This window comes from Anas acuta, chromosome 4 (genome assembly GCF_963932015.1).
Source record: "Anas acuta chromosome 4, bAnaAcu1.1, whole genome shotgun sequence".
NCBI lineage: Eukaryota > Metazoa > Chordata > Aves > Anseriformes > Anatidae > Anas > Anas acuta.
The window spans coordinates 53,067,229-53,083,019 of NC_088982.1; positions in this window are offsets into that span (position 1 = coordinate 53,067,229).

Sequence of the window (15,791 nt, forward strand, 5' to 3'; positions counted from 1 at the left end):
TGGCCCAACTAATTATTTCTGTAAAGAGATGCAGTTTCCATTAACTGTGTTCCTGCATACCTCTTTCTCCACTAGTGTATCTTCAGCTGCATTCTCCACTTTTTTATTCAGCGCCTCAAGTCTTCTGTTCAATATTGTGGCAGTTCTGGGAGTTTAGAATATGCTGAACCCTTCAACTAAAAATTGAAGTATTAAGTCTTCCACCAAAAGTTATCAAGCAGTATCAAGATGAATTCATTTCCAAGCCCAGAACAGAGCAATGTGTTGTTACTTGTTATGATCTACATTTTTTCCTTATTATTTAATAGGTTCCTTACTAAAGTTAATTCTTCTCTTACCCTTTTTATAAAAGCCTTTTATGTATTTGAACACTTATTCCCTCCCTACTTAGCCATCTTGTTTTAGGCAAAATAATAAGCTTTTCCAAAATTTCTGCACAGATTTTCATTTTTTGAAGTTCTACTCATCCTTATAATTGTCCCTGGAATATTCTTTAATTGATCCAGACATCATTTGAAAGATGATGTCCAACACTGGAAAAGAGTACTTCAAAACTGACCTGTACTGAGCAAAACAAAGTGCTGATAATAGTACAGTAATAAAACACTCTTCTGCCTGTATGTTCCTATATGGTACTTACATATTTGGCAGATTCATATTCAGGTTGTGGTCAGATTAAACTTCTGATTTTTTTTTTTGATTTTTTTTGAGGAATTTCTACCCAGCTAGATATTCCCTTTCCTCCAGTTGTAGATCTGACTCTTCCAAAGCAAGTAGAGCATTCACATTTCCGAACAGAACAGTGTCCATTATCTCCCATTTCTTCCTGTCATTTCTTGACTTTATGAAAATTATTTCCAATTTGAAGTCTATCTGTCTGTGCTGTCCCTGCTAGCTAGATCTTTTCTGTAAATATAACAAACTAATAGTATATTCCGCCAACATCACCCTTCATTCGTTAGGGTCAACAATAGCATTGTTAGTGATACATTGCAAGATTTGGCTGAAGTTCTAAAAATTCAGGTGCTGGTTCAGACTTTGAATTTCACTTCAGCACATGTTACTGATTCAGAAGTGTGAAATACAAATCAGGAGACATGCAGATCCAACACTCTTGCTTAGGTTTGTCTTCATTTTTCACATGAGGAAACTAGTTGAAAGTAGTTTAAAAATTAGTTTAAAAATGATGAAAGGGAGGTTTGTGGGGGTTCTACTTTGGTTTGTTGTGTGTTTTTTTTCCTCTCAGGGGCAGGGGTGGGGAAGATACGTGTTTTTTGTTTGAAACACCAGGTAGCTAACTTCTGAAATTTGATACTGTGAGAAGCTGTGTAGGCATACACAACCACAAAGTTTAAAAAGATCAGAAAAATAATGGAAATCAGGACAATAAATGGGTACTAAGAATAAGTAAATAAATAAATAAATGATGTAGGAGTGGAAGACTACCACCATGCATCCCTAATTCAGTGGATACAGGTGCTGCAAGAATATGAGTGAAGTGGACTGCAGAAAGCAGACAGTCTTGTGTGCTCTCCCTAAATAACATTTCCAATTGCAACTGTTGGAGACAGAAAACTAGATAGACAGTCTAGACAGACAGTTTGTCTGAGCCAATAGGGCATTTCTTATATTTTGAGGCAAACTGAATCAATTCCTCATTGATTCAGGTCCAAACCACAAAGTAAATTTGTTCTTGTCTTTCAGTCTCATGTTCAGACCACGTACGCTTAGTCATAACAAAAAAACCTTATTTTTACGCATCAGTATTGCAGCAGAAGTCAGTCCAACAGATAGGATTGGAAGCAAGTACACAGGAAATCCAATCTGTAAAATATTCTTTATAATCCAAAATGAAATTAATAACAAGTGCGATTGCCATCACAATGGAAAATAGATTTTATCATTCCATCTTAAAAAGAAATATATATATACACACACACACTCACACAAACACATCATTTTTGATGAGGAAGTTACCATTACTAACAGTTTGAATTGGCACCATGCTTAACTTGGTCACTATGAAGGTTTGTCTCTGCTAAACAATTACTTAATAAAAACCATAACATGTTTCTTTCAAAAAGCTGTGTTTTGCACTGAATCAAGAGTGTTATTGTTGCTATTAGACCTAAGGATATATTCTGGGCTCAAGACCAGAGGATGAGGATCCACCATGTGTGAGAACTCAAAATTAAATCCCCAACCTTTTAATTTTCCAAAATCTACTAAAAATAAAATAAAACAAACATGATGACAAAGAATTAAAGAACAAAGGTGCATTGATATGCAGATTGCATCAGAGGCCACAAACAATTCCCTCCTTCACCATCTAGCCAGGAAACTTCATTTTCCTAATCACATGACATTAACACTGAGTGATACAGATCGTAATTCCCTGCAATATGGCAAAAGCTGTGCTAATTTTCCCCCTCATCATTAATTAACTTATTTAATGAGAGACATTGTTAGACCAGTTCCGAACTGTTTCTGCACAACCTGTTAATATCTTTCTGGTCTTTTCCAACCATAATGATTCTTTGATTCCTTTAGCCTCTTGTTGACTTTTAATACTTCAGGCTAGACGAAGCAGCTGATGCATATAACATGGAACCAGCTCACCACTGAGCAAAGCAGCCTTCAGTACAGCACATCCATCGTCCTTCTGCTTGCTTATCTCTTTGTAACCTGAATTTAAGCAGCTACTACTGATCTAAAAAGCGGATAGCATGCTGGGCCTAATCTATTTTAAAAATTCCTATCCCATCACAAACCTACAGCTATACTCCACAGGGACACTTCAACTAATCTGTCCCAGCATAAAACTCTTGAGTGCAAAGGGTAGAGCAACAGACCATTTTCAGTAGCAGGTTCCAGCTGTGGAACTCAACCTAATCTTCTCTATTGATAATGAATATAAGCCTGAGTGTATTCAAAACTCAGAACAACTCCAGCCTCTTAGTAAGACTCCCTGCAGCGATGGCATCTTCCCAGGGCAACCAGGCGATATGGGAGGAGGTAAAAAGAATGGATAGATAGATAGATGCATTAAAAAAAAGTGCAGATATTCTGTATAAGAGGACAGGTTCCAAAATATAATATTAAAATAATTTTCAGAGATGCACAGAATTCACTTTAAAAAAATAAAACAAAACACTCTGAGCAATCAAAAGAGCCTGCTTAGTCATCACTAGTTTTAGAGCCAGATTTTGTTTTTCCTCCTTAATCATGCCAGAAGGTTAGTCATAATTATGTTCCTGTCCATTTGTATAACTTATAGGGCCACTCATAGCTACCTCACCTACGCAGGATACAGAAAAGCCCTGCTCATACATCCATCTCATTTTTCTTCACCACTGAAGCACTATGTGGTCAGGGAATGTGGTCATGGCTTCTGAGCTGCCTCAGTTACAGGATTATGGAGAAGGTCCGACAGTCAATGAGCCTACATGCTGCTGCTGCCAGCTACAAAAGCAGCTACTCAAGAGATTATATGAGCTACACCATAGTTTTAAAAATCTTTATAGGCTAATGAGGGAGTGCACAGAGGGCCATACCACATACTTTTTGCTCTCAGGTTACTCCTAGTAAATCACTCAGCTTTTATAAATAAAGTAGATGTTTTCTGGTGGATCTTAATATTTTGGAGTCTTAATATTCTAGTTGGCAAAGCTATATAGAAGTTAGAGTAGTCCAAAAGCACATTTATTTCCACACAATTCTGAGATGAGTATTTTTCACCTGATAGCCTAACATCTATAGTCTACAGTCTTTGTACCAAAATGTTCAAAAGCAGCCAGCGGGGATTAGGAGCAGCTCTTAATTGCAATTAGAGCCTTATGAATTGCAATAGGCTCCTTTCAAATCACATCTAATTTTTAAAAGTGATTTTCTTTATCCAAGTATGTTGACTATCTGAAAAGGATAAGATTCTTTCTCACTCAGCTGGGAAAGAAATGTATTCATATAGTGATATAAACAGTAAGTCTGTTCACGTACATAGGAGATCTTGAAAATTTAAGTTTTAAAAATAAAAAGGAAAAGCATATTCTCTTCCCCTCCCCCAAATCAGAAGTAGACATCATAGTACAGCAGTGGATTTTTTTTGTTTGTTTGTTTGTTTTTTGCATATTTATTGTGTGACATGTTTAGTTTAACTGTAGCAGATGCCTCATTAAGTAATAATTCTGAGTGCCAGCAGGAATAAAACAACTTCTCAAATTCAATCTATTTGCAGTCAAGTTGGAAAAGAGCTAGGACAAAACTCAGTGAGTTTTCAAAAGGTTACCCTAAATATACAATATCAAAGCTGATAATTAAGAAGGCTAATTTCAGTCAGCTTCATGTTTGCACAGCAGTGGGAGTAATTATAACACTACTCATTCTTTCAGGTTGGCTTGAACACTTGACCTTATAAGCAAACTCCTTTTCCCCCCTCCCCCATGATGAAAAGCTAAACCATTTGATTTTAACAAAACAAATGTCAAATTGACATTTTGATGCACATTTAACTGTTTTCTTTCACTATAGATTAGGAAAAAAAAAAAAAGATACTTTCTAACATTTCTGCATATATTTTAAAAAGTTCTTGTTTGCTTGAGCTTTTCTTCAGTTCATCAGTTGAACTGTACAATACACAGAAGTCCCCAAATTCATGCAAATGCCAGGATGCCTCCAGGGCACCGTTGCCTTATTCCACATTCCTCTTACATCATGCCAGCATTCACTTACTCACACAGGGCCAAAGAACTCGAAATCCAAAAGGAGAATTACAATGGTTCTTAACAGTAGTCATATGTGGGCACATTTTCAACAAAACTAACCACACCCGGGAAAAGTAAAACATGGGGAAGAGGATCCTACCTCCCTGCTGTCAGAGTTAAGGTTCTAGCCTAAAGCCAAATGTCTGGTCAATGAAGAGCAATAGGCCCTTTCCAAAGGGGAACTCATTTTCCCTTTCTTTGGCATTTATTTTAGGACATGTACTAAAATTTATTTGTTCTCAGTTAGTAGCAAGAGGGTGAGGGTGGCATAACTTAGACTATATACCCAACTTTGAGATACCTAAAGTTATAGAAGAGAAGTCTCATGTGGAGTATCTGCATCCTGTCCGTGGGAAGCCCCCACATTATAATGAGAAGTCAAAAAAGTATACAGAGGAAAAGTGGGCAGGAATATGATTGAGACACATAATTAAATCCATGGAATTAGTCTCTATGTTGATAATTTGACTATCAAAATGGAGCAATGGTAATAATAGCATATTTGATCAAATAGGAATGTTTCTCAACTGACTGACTTTAAGCCTTCATTTTAGAGTTATTTCTTGTTCATTCTTTTTTAGCTGAGAGTTTACTGAACAACAAAAAAAGAAAGGTATGACAGATCTCATAATTTTTGGACATGTCTGAAGAGAAGTTCTTATTGCAAACAGAACATGCCTACCTGTGGATGAAGAAATTCTACAATTATCCATGCTAAGTTTCTTGTGCAATAAATGCAAACTGCTCAACTGAATTAATAGCAGAGAAGAAAGAGAGAGCCAACTGAGATATAACTTCCATGTGAGAGGTTTGTTCCTCCAAGGCACTGTACTTTTAATTTCCATTTAGGATGCTGAATTTCTGTTACAAAATTATGAACAGACAATAATTCTACTGAAGACATTCTGTTCTCCTGAATTTAGTTGGTCTGACAAAAATAAATTCCACAGCTGTGCTAATATTTCTTTTCATTCCCTTTTAGATTATACCATGTATATGGCCTTAATCATTACACAATTAAATAATGAGAAGCACATAACTTGCTTTACATCCACTACAGAGGCTTATACTCATTTTTTTTTTTTTTTTTTTTTTTAGAACAAGGAAGAAGTTATTTACCTTATTATTTTTATTATTTTTTGCCACCTATATGAGGTAGTAATTCTAGAAGGTCACAGACTGTAATTACATTATGGCATTCATTATGTATTCTTACTTCAAAGAAGCAAAAAGTTGCATGAAGTAACATATCCTATTAATCACAGAGATTTGAGTCCATCTAATCTTTCTCGAGAATTTTGGGTGGAAAGCTATTATAACGTCAGATACTATTAGTGAAGCCTTAGCTACTCAACACATGCAGCAGAAGATCTTGCATGAGAATTGACTCAACAGAGTTAGGAGACAATGAAAGGGCAGCAGGGCCTGTGGCCTCTGCTCTCCAATTCAGTAAAATGAAAAAAAAGCGAATTCACTAGGAGCTGTCAGCAATGAAACATCTCAGTTCAACATGATTTCACCAAAGATCAAATAGAAAAGGCTAATCTTGTTTTCTAGACACTTAAATCCCATTTTCCCAGGCAGATTTACCCCCCGGCTTGTCCAAAGAGTGTCTTAAACAGAATATCTTATTCCAAGTTCTGTTTTTTTTTTTTTTTTTTTTTCCCCCCTCCCCCTCCCCTCTCTTTAATACAACAGGGACAATAGCACTGAATACATTGGTGTCACAGTTACGGTTTCCAAAGATCAGACAGAATGTCATAATACATCTACAGGAAATAGAAAGCATGTCACTAATACATGTACAGTACACTTATACTTCATGAAATTATTTGTTTACACTCACATCAGAAATTTTCAATTTGCTACCCTCACAGACTTCTAATCATCCAGCAGAAGTAGAAAGCAACAAACCTTTATTAGGTCTTCTAGGGCCTAAAAGTTTTTTGGCTTATGTTCAAGATTGACAGGAATACAGTTTTATTAATATTTGGCTAGTGTTTTGTACATGAAAGACATCCTGCTGCTCAGTCATACACACGCTACCAGAATACATAATATCGAATTAATGAAACATGTAGCCATGTGATTTGGTAACTGGCAGTTACTAAAATGTTGCTTAACCCACAGGGGTGGGGAGGGAAAAAAACACATCACCCTGCATGCTATTTATAATATATAAATTTAAATCCAATTTAAAGTTAAGGGATTTAAACAAATATCTGTTTTTCCTTTGACATCTGATATTTACCTAGGAAAGCACTGTTTTGTTCTGGTTTAAAATTTGCTTTCTCTACTTCCCCAGTTCCCTCCATGCCATGATTTCCATTCAGAGAGGCTTTGATTTGTGTTCAAAGACCAAAGTGTTAGGATGAAATATGAATCAATTTTGTACTTAAGTAGTAAAAGCGCTTACCAAGTTTTATCCATAAATTTGATTCAGATCAGCGTTATGGTTTAGAATCCTGTTTTCATTATGGCTTAGGAAGAAAAAAAAAAAAGGGGGGGGGTCCCAATACTATTGCTAGTAAAAGCCAGTTTACCTAACAATATTAACAGTTTTCTACTATCCTCACTGAGAAATTTAATTCCCAGTGTTTTGCTTTTTAGGCAGAACACTATATAAAGAAATCTATAGATTCCAAATGCCTTGGCAAGACAAAATTGTTTTTGCAACACAAAATGCTGTAAATCTCTGATTCTCCATCAAGTTCAGTCCTGTATTGAAAGCAAGGGAAGTGTTCCTCTTTCAACTTGGCATACTCAGCAACATAGCTTTCTATTTCTTCATTCTATAGGAATGAAAATGTAATTTAAGGACAAGATGAGGCTTACAGTAAGCTGATTCTATCATGACAAAAGTGTTTTCTTTCCTATATAGAAATATTATTTATTTAGATTAGAAGAATGAAAGAAAAGATTCTAGGCACGTAATGCCATTCTAACAAACAACTCTCACAGAAATATTCATCTTAAACTATGGTAATTTACAGGTGCATGCATTCAGGAAGCAAGGACAAGGCTAAAATGGTTCATCTCCCTCTGTTAAAGCAGGACTCCCCCACCCCAACACAATGGCTGATGGAGAAAGGAAACAACGTGATGCACAACTGTATGCTTCTGGAAATACTTATACTTGGTGACTGATAAAAAGAAAATCAAAGGAACAAAATTCTTCCTCCCCCCCCCCCCAAAAAAAAAAAAAAAAAAAAAGTAGCAAGTAGCATGGTACTTTATCTTGCAACACTGAAGAACAGTAATAAGAAAACAGTTTATAATAAAGGAAATGGCTCCAAAACCGCAAGTTTTCTCTCCAGATACTCAACACTTCCTATCCTACTATTTTTTTTTTTAATTTTCAAAGAGGAATTAATAAATTTCTTTTAACTTATTATGCACTTGTTAAAATGTTAAGCAAGGGTAATATAATAGTGTTTCCAAAGCCATAAAACTTCATCAGACACAGTGTAACCATACAAGCCTCTGTATTTCTCGAGCAATACAGTTATGAATGACTACCAGAAACCAGCAACAAACCACTACAGAACAGAAACCTGAAACCAAAACCACATATTACCAAGTTTCTTTTACTTGGTATCACGTAAAACGTAATTTTTATTTGAAACTTCAGCTCTTATATAATCTGGTCCTATTTTCTAAGGTCACACAAAATTGCCTCTTATTTCTATCAATAGAAATAAGGTATTGAAATAGTAGGTACTGTTACATGACAAAGCATGAATTAAAAAGAGAAATTTTCAAAGGTAATAGACTGTCCACAAGCTTAAGCTCCAGGAGTTTTTAATATAGTGCACATAGTTGTAACACTGTACATTAAGCAATTCTAATGAAATTAATATGATTAGACAGAAGAAAAGTGTGAAGTGTATAGTTCAGTGCTGTCAAAATTTAATCCTACAACTGGGAAATGTTTTGTGTGGATTCTTGAAAGAAATTCTCTTAAATGAATTGGGATTTTGTACAGAAACTTTCTCGCTTTGAAAAGTAGGGGAAATAAAAGGAAAAAAAAGAATTAGGGCAGAAGAAAATAAGAGAATTATTAAACTAGTAAGAAAAATGATTAATAAAATAATCTCAGTTCAGACAAAAATAATTAAAAAAAAAAAACAGAATATAACAGATTGAATGATTTTAAAAAAAGAAATAAAGCATCTACTCCATCTCCCTTATTGCCACAGTATTTTAACTTCTATTAAAGAGAGGACATGACAACTATAGTAGTATTTCAGGCAGCATGTAACAGATGAGTTACTTTGCTCATATGTAATGGACACTAATAGAACTTTTTTTTCAGTGAATATAAAATATATTGTTCAACCTTGAAAAGTATATGAAATGTTCACAAAGAAACCAATAAAGGTCTGAGAGAATTTGAGCACATTAAAAAGAGCAAATTTAATTTAATAACTAATATTAATAATTTATTATATAATATTTATAATATAAATATGAACAGGAGCTTCTTAAGAAATAAAGATGCAAGACATTTCTGGATCGCCTGTATGAATAAGATAAGATTTCAGGAAAAAAAAAAAAAAAGAAGAAAAAAAAAAGACGTTGCACCATGACAATGCAACTGTGCTGAGACTCCTCCAACCAGGAAACTTTGTGGAGATCCAGGATTTATTTAGAGACAAGTCAGTTAACATCACATGTACTGAAAGGTACCCATCATTGTACATATGCATGCACTCAACCAAAAATAGTAAAACAAGAAGCATCAAATTAACATTAAGGCTATCTCAAGATAGCCTTAGAAGAACTTCTGTCTCAAAGTGGTATTGATATTTATTAGTGCCTAGAAAATTCCCACTAACATGTATCTGAGAAAATTAAGCAAACTTCAAATTAAGCAACCTTGAAGTTGATGGTAGTTTGACTTGAAATCACAGATGTTTCCATGTGTATTTTATGTGCTGTACCTCTTAATATGTCCCATACAAGATTTGGGCAACACATTCAGAATATTTAATGTAATACAAAAGAAGACTGAGCACCATCTCTGCAATTTCTCTCACTGCTGCAATTTTTGGAGGAAATGGTACTTTTTAGGTGTCAGTTCCCACATAAAAGTCTCTCCTTAGTGATGCTAAACAATGTCTCCATTTCAGGGATCAGTGGTGGAGAGTGAGCCCATGACTATGAAAGGCATTATATCCAACTACTAATGGCACAAAGCAGAAACTAATTTTACATGAGAGTACTGACTGAATTACTGACTAGTAATTTTTCTGATCTCTGTCATTCCCAGTGTAAATTCATGCATAGCAACCAGAACCTTTACAGAGCTCAAGATCACATGCAACCAATCACATACTGTTGGACAAAAGAATTTTACTTAGATATGGATTCAAAATTCAATTGTGTACAGACATTTGAGAAAAGATAGCTGTTTTTTCTTTTCTTTCTAAGACATCTGAAAGCTGAATAAAGATGAAAAATTACAGGTCTTCAGGTGAAGCATAAGACCATGACTCTGCAGAATTTATGTTAAAAAGAAAATTAATAAGTTTAAAAACCATTATCTATTTCTGTTGTACAAATAAGAGAAAGTTAAGAAGATTTTAAAATTATACATGCTGATACCATCTAGGGTTCAAGGAAGAGCAACATATACTGAATTAATTGATTTAACATACATGAGGTCTTTTACTGTCCTCTTTCTTTTAAGATGCAATCTTTTTACAGAAAGGTACATTTTCATATGTTGACATTACTAGATTTTTAAACAACGATCCTTGTTTGTTTAAATATTTTACTGAAAAAGGTGATAAAACACTTCTGCTCATTACAGCAGGCAAGAATTAATTTACTGTGAATATACTGCAAGAACTGTTTATTTAGGTAATACCAAAGAGTTGGATTGTTTCTACTTCTTGTGCATTTTTAAAGACCTGCAACAGGAACTGGTGAAACAGAATCAACAGAATCAGGCTAAGGTTACTTGGTCATGACAGGCTACAACATGCAACTTATCCTGCAAATTGTAAAACAATATCTGCTTTGTTTTCTAAGAATAAGTTATATTTATTTTGTGAATTTCAAATGCAAGTATGTATGTTCTCTCAAGAATACAAAAGAAGAAAATTGGCTTTATTTCTTCTGTACTACCATAAGTTATATTGCTAATTACATATCACACTATGCCTGCTTTCTGTATTAAGCCATAGCATCTGTAACCTTACGGAGACATAACACTTGACATTGTCATGGTGCAACGTGTTTGTTTTTTTTTTTTTTTTCCCCTGAAATCTTTTCTTATTCATACAGGCCATCCAGAAATGCCTTATATCTTTATTTCTTAAGAAGCTCATGTTCATTTTAATAATTTAGGCTTCTACTCTACTGATAAGACTCAAAATTGCATTATAACATGCAAAGGGAGCTATCAATACTCTTTCTAGTAGAATCAGAATAGTTGCTACCATTCCCATCTCTTCTTTCCCCAGGTTACCTCACTGGACTAGAAATCTTTTGCTATGTAATGGAGAGTAACTTATAGTAAACACCTGTAAGATCCAAGTGTACTACATACAGAAGGTGAATGTGCCTCTACAAATGTAAAGGCTGAAGGTGATGTACTGATCAGCGTTATCAGAGGAGGCAACTGACAGTGACATCTGTCAAAGTCATTCAACTAACGGTTATTTCTGGAAAATTACATTCATAAGCAAAAATGTGTAATTGTAAGATAAAGTGTTCAGTTATGTTCATGGTAAGAGGTCGTTTGTGGCTGCCAGCTCTCAAAAGATTTATAACATTCGGTTTGAGTTGTCTATTGCCGTAAAAGATAATTTTAAGCACTCGTTTTGGCTTTTAGGGTTTGTCAAAGAGCAGAAAAACTTAACTGATCAAGTACAATGTAGGATACATCTTCAGGCTTGCTGAAAACCTAGTGTTGCCTTTATTTTTGGCATTTCGCTTTGAAAAGCTCAAAACAAGCAAGATAAATTCTCCAAACAATGGATGTTAAGAAATTATAATTTAATCTAGCAGAAATATAACTCCAACAACACCCTGAAAACCAAAGCAAGTACTAATGAAAATAAATAATATGTTTGTAATTGGTGAGATGCTCACTGAAACAAACTACCACTATAGATCTTCCAGTCAGATGTGGGCACATTTGAATACATACTCTAGGGTACAAGACAAGGTAACAACTTCTTATATGCTGTGTTATGTTTGTCTGATCAGACTCAAATCTGGGAGTATAGGATTCATTTCACCCACCCCCCCAGGGAAAGCTTCCCAGGAAGATAAAATATTAGTACTATCGGTACTTCTAATCAGATGGCCTTGCTCTTGTTGCTGAGAAAATACGAAGTGCATGGTAACAGCTTGAAAGGAACATTATCTTTCTTTCAGAATCCATACATGTGAACATACTGTATTTAAATAGTATTTTGGCACCAATATATTCAGCAAAAAAGGCGATAAAACAGAAGACATTCATTATTGTTTAAGCCCACATTCACTCACACTTGTAATATGGACTTAGAAATTTCAGTATGGCTTCAATTGTCACCTTACAAACTGTGCAATCCTCAGATAAAAGCTCCAGCTACATTAATTGCCAAGCTGCCAGTTGTAGTTTCCTGTTCTCACTACTTTTCTGTTTCTCCTTTTCATCTGCCCATCATGGAAAACTTAAGCAAACACAGAGTAAGTGACAGAAATAAGTACTATTTAATATCTTTATCAATGACATAGGGATTGAGTGCACCCTCAGCAAGCTTGCAGATGACACCAAGCTGCGTGGTGCAGTTGGTACAGCAGAAGGAAGGGATGCCATTCCAACAGACCTTGGTAAGCTTGAGGAGTGGGCCCATGTGAACCTAATGAGGTTCAACAAGTCTTAGTGCAAAGTGCTGCACCTGGGTTGGGGCAATCCCAGACTTGTACAGACTGGGCTGCATCAACAGGGTGAGGGAGGTGATTGCCCTCCTCTGCTCTGCCCTTCTGAGGCCCCACCTGGAGTGCTGCATCCAGGTCTGGGGCCCCCAATACAAGAAAGATTTGGAGTTGTTAGAGCAGGTCCAGAGGAGGGCCACAAAGATGATCATGGAGCTGCAGCACCTCTCCTATGAAGAAAGGCTGAGAGATCTGGGGCTGTTCAGCCTGAATATGAGAAGGCTCCGGTGTGACCTCATTTAAGCTTTTCAATACTTAAAGGGGGCTTATAAGAAAAGATGCAGAGCAACATTTTGCTTAGTCAGATATCAACAGGACAGGGGGGAATGGTTTTTAAATGCTTTTAAACTAAAATAGGGGAGATTTAGATTAGAGGTTAGGGGAAAATTCTTCACTCCAAGGGTGGTGAGGCACTGGCACAGGTTGCCCACAGAAGCTGTGGATGCTCCAACCCTGGAGGTGCTCAAGACCACATTGGACATGCCCTGGACAACCTGATCTAGTGAGTGGCATCCCTGCCCATAGTGTGGGAGAGGTGGGAACTAGGTGATCTTTAAGGTCCCTTCCAACCCAAGCCACTGATTCTATGAAAATTGATGTGTATGTGCTAAGGGTTGAACTAGCAAGTTAATTTGCTCAAGTGAGTAGTAAACAACAAGTGGGTAATAAGCTCCATCTCTGACATGCTTTACTTCTTGACTAGTATTTGTAGCACCTCTGAAACTCTACCTAACAAGAAGACTTTTGAAGTTAATACCTAAACAAAACTTCATAGAAGTAGAATATAATTAAAGAGAACCATCAAAAGCTTCTATTACCTTAATGGAATCACACAATATAAAATAGTAATATGTTTAAACATGTCAAGCTATAAATTACAAGAGGTTTCCTTCGAATTTCCTTTTTGATTATTTGGAAGATCAAAAGCATATATATGTAGTTTTGAAAGATTAGCAGGTTATGCTTTCTCTAACTGAAACACAGAAATGTAGTTTTCTTGTATTTCAGTATGAATTACTTCACCTGAAGTGATTTATTTTTAACCAGAAGTCTTCAGTTTTAAACAAGAGGATTTTATGACTGCTTTCATTTATACCTTTGTAGTTGGACTTGCAAGCAACTTACTATTGCCACTTAAGAATAAGACAAACTATCCTCTTTGGCAATAAGACTTTCCTTGTCCTCCCTTCTATGTACACAAAATCAGTATAGGAGGGTTATCTTAAAAAAGATACATGGCACATTGCATAATGTGTGAATTCATCAAGAGTTAGACTGGAAGGAGAGTCTAAGAGCTAACTCCTCCCCCAGCAATTAAAAAGGGAAGGAAAGAAAGTGCTGTGAGCGTTAACAACTCCAAGTAACAGAAGTAACAGCTCTGGCAAAAGTCCAGAATTTTTTAAGCTACAGCTTGACCAGTGTGTAATTTTTTTTTTCCTCTGATGGCAATAGCATCTGTAGTCTTTGCTGAAACTCACGAAATTCTTTCCCATTCATTGTAATATACCCTGTAATGTAACAATAATTAACAGTTGCCACATTTTTCAGACAAAATGCTTGAATAATGTGATTTTTCCAAAAATTTGTTTCACAACCAGTTCCCTTGGCTGAGATTACTGTGTATTGCATTGCACCCACACTTTTAAAGCTGTGCTGTTACAGAGGAACGCAGGTGTCAGAAAGACACAGCTATTGATAAACCTTTGATAATTAAATAGGTATTGCTAGAAGGCTGGGTGCATTTTTTATTTTTTTAAAAAGGCAGGAGAGAGTTCCTGCATGTTTTTAAAGTAGTATTTACCCTAAAATACTGGGTCACAGGGGGTAACATCTAGGTTCTTGTGTTTTGCCTTTGTGCTTTTTTTTTTTTTTTTTTTAAATGAAACAAACTGTCAAGGGAGGCTTTTTTTTTCTTTCCTTAAATTTGGTCCTCTGAGGACCGAAGGATTGACCGCTGTGTCAATACGTAAGATTTTGCTGCTTAGCAGCTCATTTGCTGGAGAGGCCAAATTGATAACTACTTGAAGAGATGCTAGAATGGAAGAGTGATTGCTTGCAGTAAACTCTGTCTTTACACTAGGTGACAGGTGTGGAGAAGACAAGGGAGAAAGTGTTTTTAGCTACTCCAGATGCATAATGATTTCCTTGCTTTTGAATAAAAGGACTTCTTCCCCATGCATGAGGTGCAGGCTAGTGTATATAAAAGAATTATACTTTGTAAGCATTACAGCATATGAGAAACCAAAGACTTGGATAAACAAATCTGGGTGCCAATGATTTTTCTTTCCCATGTCTGAAAACAATAGGAAAAACAGTACACAGAGACTAAGGGGTGCAGACTGGTAGTTTGTGCTTGGAGAAAGAAGGAGGCATTCATTCCTGCTGTAAGGAAACATTGTCAGATGAAGCTACCAGAAAGACTTTTTAGCAATCCCAAAGAGCAAAGCAACTAGCATTATACAGATGTTTCACTCTATAGTAGAAAAGAGATTTTTTTATTTGTTTAATAACCATCATAATAGATGGATAGCATAGAGTCCAAACGGAACAAAACAGAAGAGAGAACAAGAGCGATTAACTCTCTGAAGTCATCTGCATACAGCAGCACATGCTGGAACATTAGCCATGCACCATTTAGCAGGACTTCACAGATGAAGACACTGCAGAGATCTTAAAGCATTCCTAAGATGGAAGACCCAAAAACCCACCTTGAAAATTTTCTGCAAATGCAGAAGAATAGGAATCTGTTTCTCCTAACTGGGCATCTGACCATATTTTCCAAACTCTAGTTGGAAAAAAAAGTGTAAAGTGTGATTTTTCACCATATTGAGAAGAGAGATCATTTATCATTTGCAGACAAGGTAGAACAGGTAGTACGAAGTCATGCTATCAGTACAAGAGGTGGTAAATGCAATACAAGTACACACTACGAGCGTCATGAGAAAAAACACAATTGATGGAACACAAACTCCTCCCTGCCACCTTCCAGTTTTCTAATTCTAAGAGTCTGGAATAGCAGAATTGAAAGCAAGAATGAATGTTTTTAAATTACTATCATAAGGTGATTTACTGTATAAAAACAGTTAATAAATTACA